We start from the raw sequence: 8,448 nt of genomic DNA, 5'->3' as shown, positions 1-8,448 counted from the left end.
AATTAGCCTCCAATTAAAATAAATTATTTAATTAAAAAATAAAAGAAAGCTTTGGTACATATACACAATGGAGTATTTCTCAGCCATCAAAAAGAATGCATTTGAATCAGTTTTAATGAGGTGGATGAAATTGGAGCCAATTATACAGAGTGAAGTAAGCCAGAAAGAAGAACATCAATACTGTATATTAACGCATATATATGGAATTTAGAAAAATGGTAACCTGAACCCTGTATAAGAGACTGCAAAAGAGACATAGGCATTTAGAACAGTCTTTGGGACTCTGTGGGAGAGGGTGAAGGTGGAATGATTGGGGAGAATGGAATTGTAGCATGTATATTATCATAAGTGACCAGTCCAGGTTCGACGCATAATTTTTCCTCTGTTCATTTCTTTGCATTTGTGCTTTTTTAATAAAAATACTTTTAACTGTAAAGAAAAAAAAATTATTAAAAAAATAAATAAATTTTGAGAAAGTCACAAAAAAATAAATAAAATAAAATAATTAAAAAATAAATAAATAAAAGAGGAAATTTCCATTTGTAAAGTTGCTTCAGTGTCAGGAAGAGGACCACCGCCAAAGACAACTCTGATCATCTGAGACCCTTAACTGCACAATATATTTCCTCCCTTCAACGTCTCCTAACTTGCCTTTACTCTCCCAGAAGTGCTGAACTTTTTTCCTATGTTTAGTCTAAAACAGTATTTAAGCCTCGATCACTTGGCCACAACTGAAGCGACTTAGCAGCAGCACTTGGCCACAATCTCGAGTATATTTTCCTTATGAAACTCAAACACATCTTAATTCCCACAAGTCTTTTGTCAGTTTAATTCCCAAGGCCCTTCTCAGGTGGCACAGTGGTAAAGAATCCACCTGCCAATGCAGGAGATGCGAAAGTCATGGGTTTGATCCCTGGGCCAGGAAAAACTCCTAGAATAGGGAATGGCAACCCACTCCAGTATTCTTGCCTGGAGAATCCTGTGGACAGGGGAGCCTGGCAGGCTATCGTCCATAGGGTGACCAAGAGGTGGACATGACTGAGCAACTGAACACGCACACACACACACACACACACACACACACACACACACACAGAGCTAGAGAACCTAGCTGGGTAGAAGAAAAAGGTTTTTGACTCCTGTACAGTCTGCTTGAAATAAAACATTTGTTGCGCTCACCTATTAAGGAGAAAATTCTGGGTTCTTTTTAAATACTCCTGCCAAACTTGTAACTTAGCAGGACCCTATGGGACCCTCCTGGAAGAGGACCAACCCCCTCCCGCCTCCAATGTCTTCTGCCTACTTCTTATCTGTAGAGAAACTTTAGCCTCCTAGGCCTTCCCCAAGTTTCAAAGAGTGAATTTAATTAGAGAAGTTAGAAAATACAGAAAGAAAGGAAAACAGTGAAAGAAGACAAAATAATAGTTTAGCCATTAAACAAAGTCAAGGCACTAAAGATTCCTTTAGTTCCTTCTCAAGGGCTATAGATACTATTCTGAGCCATATCCTTTAAGTTGTTTTGGGGATACCGAAACCCTTACCAGGTAGAAGTTAACCATATGCTGCCAACAAGCACATAGACCCGACTGGTTGGAACCAGAAGGCTGATGACAGTAATTCCGTTTCCTCACTATCAACCAATCAGAAGAATGTACAGGAGCTAATCACAAACCCCACATCCCCTCTCCCTCACCCAGTCTTTAGAAACCCTGGCCAAAAGCCTGCAGGGAGTTTGGGTCTTTTAAGCACTAGAGGTCCCGGACCCCTTCTAATAAGCACCTTATATAAACACTGCACTTTCCCTCATCACCACTAGGTGTCAGTAGATTGACTTTACTGCTAAGCTAGGGGACCCAAGTTTGGTGCCCTGACAAAACCAATAGAAAGTTGTCAGCAACCAGAACTTGGGATTGGAATACTTTGTCACAACCTAAATGAACTAGGTTCATTCGGGGATTTTATCAAGAGAAAGAATGCAGAACGGGGCAGACAGCTTCCTTACAGGAGGTTCACGTGTGGCAGTTTTGATCCTGCAGTCGTGTGAGCAAGGCAACTTGTAAGTAGGTCTTGGACCTTGTGCTTGCAAGTAGGACTACGCAGGTGCCCGGTTTCTGAAAGCAGCCTCTGTTTACAGTAAGACGAAGGACCGGAGGACAATCCTATTTTCCGAAAGATCAGGCCAAATCCTGGGCCCTCAGGACTGTGCAAGTTCAGGGCAGAAGTGCAGTATTCAGAGCTTCTAAAGAAGGAGGCGGGACTGCGAGGACGGCAGGCCGGGTGGCAGGGGCACCGTTCCATGCGTCCGCGCCTCCTTGTTTCGGATGCCCGCGGGGTCCCGCCTCTTCTGTTGAGGTGGTGCAGGAGGCCGGGGAGCGGAGCAGCCCCCTCAGCTGTTCAGGTTTCCAGCTTTGCTCCGCCGCAGGCCCCGCCTTCCTTCCTGGGGCGGACTGGAGTGGGCACAGAACCACAATTCCCACAAGGCGCCGCGCTCGGGGCGTGGCCAAGAGGGAGGGCGTGGCCTCGACGGTGGGGCGGGCTGCGATGCAAAGAGGGTCTTGGGGCTTGCCTTCTCCGCAAACCTACCCGGCTTCCAGAGCTGAGGAGCTTTCTCATCCTTGGGTTGCTTTCTGATTCTCTGACCTCTAGAGTCACTCAACATCTGGGAGCGTCTCCTCAAACAGGAGCTCGACGGGCAGCATGTGCCAAAGAGTTGGGTGGGTTGGGTGGGAAGCCCAGGGTGGGGACCGTGTTACATTGAAGCTGCTGACGGTCCTGGACTTCGTGGGGGAACCTGTCTGAGACCCAAGAAGTTACAGGCGGAACAACCCAGGGGGAAAACTGGGGCCAAAACCAGCACTGCGAGCCGGAAGCCAGCAACAAGTGTAAAGAAAGTGAAAGTCTCTCGTCGTGTCCCAGTCTCTGGGACTCCATGGACTATGCAGCAGCCCATGGAATTCTCCAGGCCAGACTACTGAAGTGGGTAGCCGTTCCCTTCTTCAGGGGATCTTTCCAACCTGGGGATTGAACCCAGGTCTCCAATATTGCAGGCAAATTCTTCATCAGCTGAGCCATCAGGGAAGCCAAAGAGTATTGGAGTTGGTAGCCTATCCCTTCTCTAGCTGATTTTCCCAACCCAGGAAACGAACCGGGGTCTCCTGCATTGCAGGCAGATTCTTTACCTGCTGAGCTACCAGGGAAGCCCTGCTGCTGCTGCTGCTAAGTCACTTTAGTCGTGTCCGACTCTGTGCGACCCCATAGACAGCAGCCCAACAGGCTCCGCCATCCCTGGGATTCTCCAGGCAAGAACACTGGAGTGGGTTGCCATTTCCTTCTCCAATGCATGAAAGGAAAAAGGGAAAGTGAAGTCGCTAAGTCGTGTGGACTCTTAGTGACCCCATGTACTGCAGCCTACCAGGCTCCTCCATCCATGAGATTTTCCAGGCAAGAGTACTGGAGTGGGTTGACATTGCCTTCTCCGACCAGGGAAGCCCAGAAGCCAGCAATAACTGCGGAGAATCCCAACCTCTAAGATCCCAATCCCATGGATTTTGGCCATGAAGATAAGCGGAAAGTTGACAGCCGAATCAATGTGATGTCTGTGGACTGATGCTGAAACTTTTGGATTTGTCCTCCAGATCTTTCTGAGCCATCATTCATAGCTTTTATCCTTTCATTCCTTGTGTTGCATTCTGAGAGAACTCCTTGGCTTGGTATTCGAGCTGTATGTTTGATTTTCACTAGTGGCCATTCTGCTGTTCAACCCATCTCTTTCAGTAGCTGTTTGTATTTCCAGTATCTCTGGTTAGTTTCTTTTCATAACTGCCTGCTCTTATTTCATGGTGTGATATTCTTGTTTATCCCTATGATTATTTTAATTATGCTGATTTTAAGGTCCTGATCACCTTAAAAATTTCCTCAGGTGTAAATTCTCTCTTTAAAAAAAGAAGATATATGTTGAAGTTGTTCTTTGTTGTTTTGATTTTCTTGAAATATTTGAGATTGTTGGTTTATGTGTCATCTTTTTTTTTAACCAAGAACCCTAATTTTTACTCTCTTTGCAGAGGAAAAAGGGATGAGGAGAGGACACTGTTGGGTTTAAATATTTTTTTCTTTTAATAAAAGTGGAAAGAAGCAAGATTTGTAGCCTAGTGACTATCTGGGGAACCCCATCCTTCCTAAACCTGGGATTTTGTGTATTTCTCTTACTGAAGCTCTCATACTCTTTGCTCCTAGCTGGAAGCAGAGATCCCATCTCCTGCTCCCTGAAAGCTTGTATTTTGTGAAGCTTCGTGTTCTGTTATCTCAGCTAGTTACCTTTCTGTTTCCCTTGGTTCCCTCTCTCCTAGTTTTCAACCTCCTTTCCTTATGTGCAAATGAGTATGGTAGGGAAGAGTGATCCCAAGGAGCCTCCCTCAATTATTTCAGTATCTTTCTTTCAGTATTTAAAAGGGAACCAAGAATCCTCACTAGGACTCTCAAAAGATGAATAAAAAACAATGCCAGTAATAAATCTGCTATAGACATGACAAGACATCTGTTCTTTGTATTGCATATAAATTTTTTAAAATTAACATTATGTGAAACATAAGAATTAGCTGGAGGTAAATTAAGAAGAGGTGGGAAGAATACACAGAAGAACTTGTGATTGAATTCCAGTTGAGCTATTTCAAATCCTTAAAGATGATGCTGTGAAAGTGCTGCACTCAATATGCCAGCAAATTTGGAAAACTCAGCAGTGGCCACAGGACTGGAAAAGGTCAGTCTTCATTCCAATCCCAAAGAAAGGCAATGCCAAAGAATGCTCAAACTACCGTACAATTGCACTCATCTCACACGCTAGTAAAGTCATGCTCAAAATTCTCCAAGCCAGGCTTCAGCAATATGTGAACCGTGAACTTCCAGATGTTCAAGCAGGCTTTAGAAAAGGCAGAGGCACCAGAGATCAAATTGCCAACATCCGCTGGATCATGGAGAAAGCAAGAGAGTTTCAGAAAAACATCTATTTCTGCTTCATTGACTATGCCAAAGCCTTTGACTGTGTGGATCACAAGAAACTGTGGAACATTCTGAAAGAGATGGGAATCCCAGACCACCTGACCTGCCTCTTGAGAAACCTGTATGCAGGTCAGGAAGCAGCAGTTAGAACTGGGCATGGAACAACAGACTGGTTCCAAATAGGAAAAGGAGTACGTCAAGGTTGAATATTGTCACCCTGCTTATTTAACTTATATGCAGAGTACATCATGAGGAACGCTGGGCTGGAAGAAGCACAAGCTGGAATCAAGATTGCTGGGAGAAATATCAATAACCTCAGATATGCAGATGACACCACCCTTATGGCAGAAAGTGAAGAGGAACTCAAAGGCCTCTTGATGAAAGTGAAAGAGGAGAGTGAAAAGGTTGGCTTGAAGCTCAACATTCAGAAAACGAAGATCATGGCATCTGGTCCCATCACTTCATGGGAAATAGATGGGGAAACAGTGGAAACAGTGTCAGACTTTATTTTTTTGGGCTCCAAAATCACCCCATGGACTGTAGCCTACCGGGCTTCTCCGCCCATGGGATTTTCCAGGCAAGAGTACTGGAGTGGGTTGCCGTTTCCTTCTCCAGAGGATCTTCCCGACCCAGGATTGAACCCGGGTCTCCTGCATTGTAGGCAGATGCTTTACCATCTAAGCCACAAGGGAAGCCCAAGCTAAACAGTAGATTCTCATTAGTTATCCATTTTATCATGCTCATGTTAGTCATTCAGTCATGTCCAACTCTTTGCAACCCCATGGACTGTAACATGCCAGGCTCCTCTGTCCATGGAATTTTCCAGGCAAGAATACTGGAGTGGATTGCTATACCCTTCTCCAGAGAATCTTCCCAAACCAGGGTCTCCTGCGTTGCAGGCAGCTTCTTTACTGTCTGAGCCATGAGGGAAGACCTATCTATTTTATGTACAGTATCATTAGTATCTCCTGGAGCTTGCTCAAACTCATGTCCATTGAGCTGGTGATGCCATCCAACCATCTCATCCTCTGTCATCCCCTTCTTCTCCTGCCTTCAGTCTTTCCCAGCATCAGGGTCTTTTCCAATGAGTCAGTTCTTCCCATCAGGTGGCCTAAACATTGGAGCCTCAGCTTCAGCATCAGTCCTTCCAATGAATATTCAGGGTTGATTTCCTTTAGGTTTGGCTGGTTTGATCTCTTTGCTGTCCAAGGGACTGTTCGAAGGCATCAAAACCACAGTTCGAAGCCATCAATTATTCAGCACTCAGCCTTTTTTATTGTCCAGATCTCACATCTGTACATGACTCCTGGAAAAACCATAGCTGTCTAAATATATGCTGTCTAGGTTTGTCATAGCTTTTCTTCCAAGGAGCAAGCATCTTTTAATTTCATGGATGAAGTCACTGTCCTCAGTGATTTTGGAGTCCAAGAAAATAAAGTCTGTCACTGTTTCCATTGTTTCCTCATCTATTTGCCATGAAGGGATGGGACTGGATGCCATGATCTTAGTTGTTAAATGTTTTTTAAATGTTGAGCTTTAAACCAGATCACTCTCCTCTTTCACCTTCATCGAGGGGCTCTTTAGTTCCTCTTCCCTTTCTGCCATTAGGGTGGTGTCATCTGCATATCTGAAGTCATTGATATTTCTCTGGGCAATCTTGATTCCAGCTTGTGCTTCATTCAGCCTGGCATTTTGCATGATGTGCTCTTTTCTGAATATTATTTTAGAAAAGCCTAAATTTAGGATTTCATCGTAGCAATTTGTCAGCACACTTCCTAGAGTGGAGATGAAAGAAAGCACAAATGGTGACAAGAATGCCTCATTCCTGAACAGATCATGTTCTAAGGTGCAGAGTTTGGTAATACAGCCCACTACACACTCCCTCACCGACAAGCTTCCTCGTCTCTCTGGCTCACAGATATCAAGCAGAAACACTGACTTTAGATTTTATTGCATTTTTATTTTACAGATTATATGGCCACATTAACAAAAGTCTTAAAAAGGTAAAAGTTGCCGTAACATTCTGCAAACAAATTAAACTTGTTTGAGGTAATTGGTGTTTTCTTTCTATATTCCACATTCATCTTATATGATTTATGTAGTTTTACTTGTAGTTGAATTTGAGAACTGTCCACTAACTTATGCTTTCTTTTTCCAAAATTTTTGTTGTCAATCTAAAGAGTAGAAAATCAAAAAGTATATTCCTGGGGGCGGAGAAGCGCTGCGGGAGCCGCGGGGAGACGTTACCTGCGGTCCGTGAGGGGGCCGAGGGGCCCTCGGGCGGGCCACCGCGAGGGTCAGGCGGCCGCGCGCGCCGCTGCTCGCCCTCGGTCCGCCTCAGGGGCAAGCGGCGGCCGCCCTGGAAGCACATCCGGCCGCCTCGGGGTCTCCCGGAGCCGCGTCCCCGGGTCCCCGGAGCGATGAGCGCGTAGGGGCGCCCCCACGCGCCGCCGTCGGTCGGCCGCTCTGAGCGGGACCGCCCCGCCCCGCCTCCCGGGGCGCTGCCGGCGGCTGAGGGCAGGGGGCGCCCGCCGCTCGTGCCGCCCCGGCCGCGCCGCCCTCCCGCCTGCCTGCGCGCCCACCGCCGCCCCCAAGATGTGGCCCAACGTGGGGCTGGCCCTGCTGGTGTTCGTGGCCACGCTGCTGATCGTGCTGCTGCTGATGGTGTGCGGTTGGTATTTTGTTTGGCATCTTTTTTTGTCAAAATTCAAGTTTCTTCGGGAACTGGTGGGAGACACCGGATCCCAGGAGGGAGATCGTGAGCCTTCAGGGTCTGAAACCGAAGAAGATGCTTCACCGTCTCCGCACAGGATCAGGTCCGCTCGCCAAAGGAGGGCCCCGCGATGAAGGCCACTGAGCCAGCCGGGCCTGTGACAGCGAATGACCAAGGGTTCTGGGAGTCTCTCTCTGTAATGATGGGGCTTTGCGGTTTGCTAAGGAGTGAAGAACACTCATTCTTGGATTCTAACTCAAGTTCAAAAAAAGATTTACATGTAAGCCATATGCAAATAAAGGGAATTTCAACCAAATCGGACCATTGCGGATTTCATCGTTAAGATAATTTTTGCTTATATGCTTCAACATATGTACTTTTTCTTTGACCCTTGGGCTTCTTTTCTTGCACTGGTGTTAATCTGATAAATATTACAGGCTTGAAAAAACCATATTTTATTAATGTTAGTTCTATGTCATGTTTCCCCTCCCCCCCACCCCCACATCATGCCTTGTCTGAAATTGGGATATATCTCGCGGTTACAGTCAACCAGGCAACAGTCATGATGTAATCACCCTCGCCTGGGCATGTGTGGACCTTGGGCTTGTCATAGCATCATTACTGACTGTTGGTATCAAATGTGTCAGGTTTAACTGGCTTTTAAAAATGTCTTCAAAAAGATTACACTATGATTCAGCCTTGAAACGAAAAGTCATCGTGTATGCAGAAAAGCACGGGAA

The 8,448-nt window shown here is 45.9% G+C and overlaps 1 pseudogene; it reads left to right on the top strand.

The window, feature by feature from the left end:
• The first annotated feature begins 7,590 nt into the window (after nt 1-7,590).
• Nucleotides 7,591-7,842, top strand: LOC148775928 (small integral membrane protein 13 pseudogene; annotated as a pseudogene).
• Nucleotides 7,843-8,448: the final 606 nt, after the last annotated feature.

The sequence above is a fragment of the Moschus berezovskii genome, chromosome 12 (genome assembly GCF_049115385.1).
Source record: "Moschus berezovskii isolate FMDL1 chromosome 12, NW_MosBer_1.0, whole genome shotgun sequence".
Classification (NCBI taxonomy): Eukaryota; Metazoa; Chordata; class Mammalia; order Artiodactyla; family Moschidae; genus Moschus; species Moschus berezovskii.
This window is presented reverse-complemented; position numbering and strand designations above follow the sequence as displayed.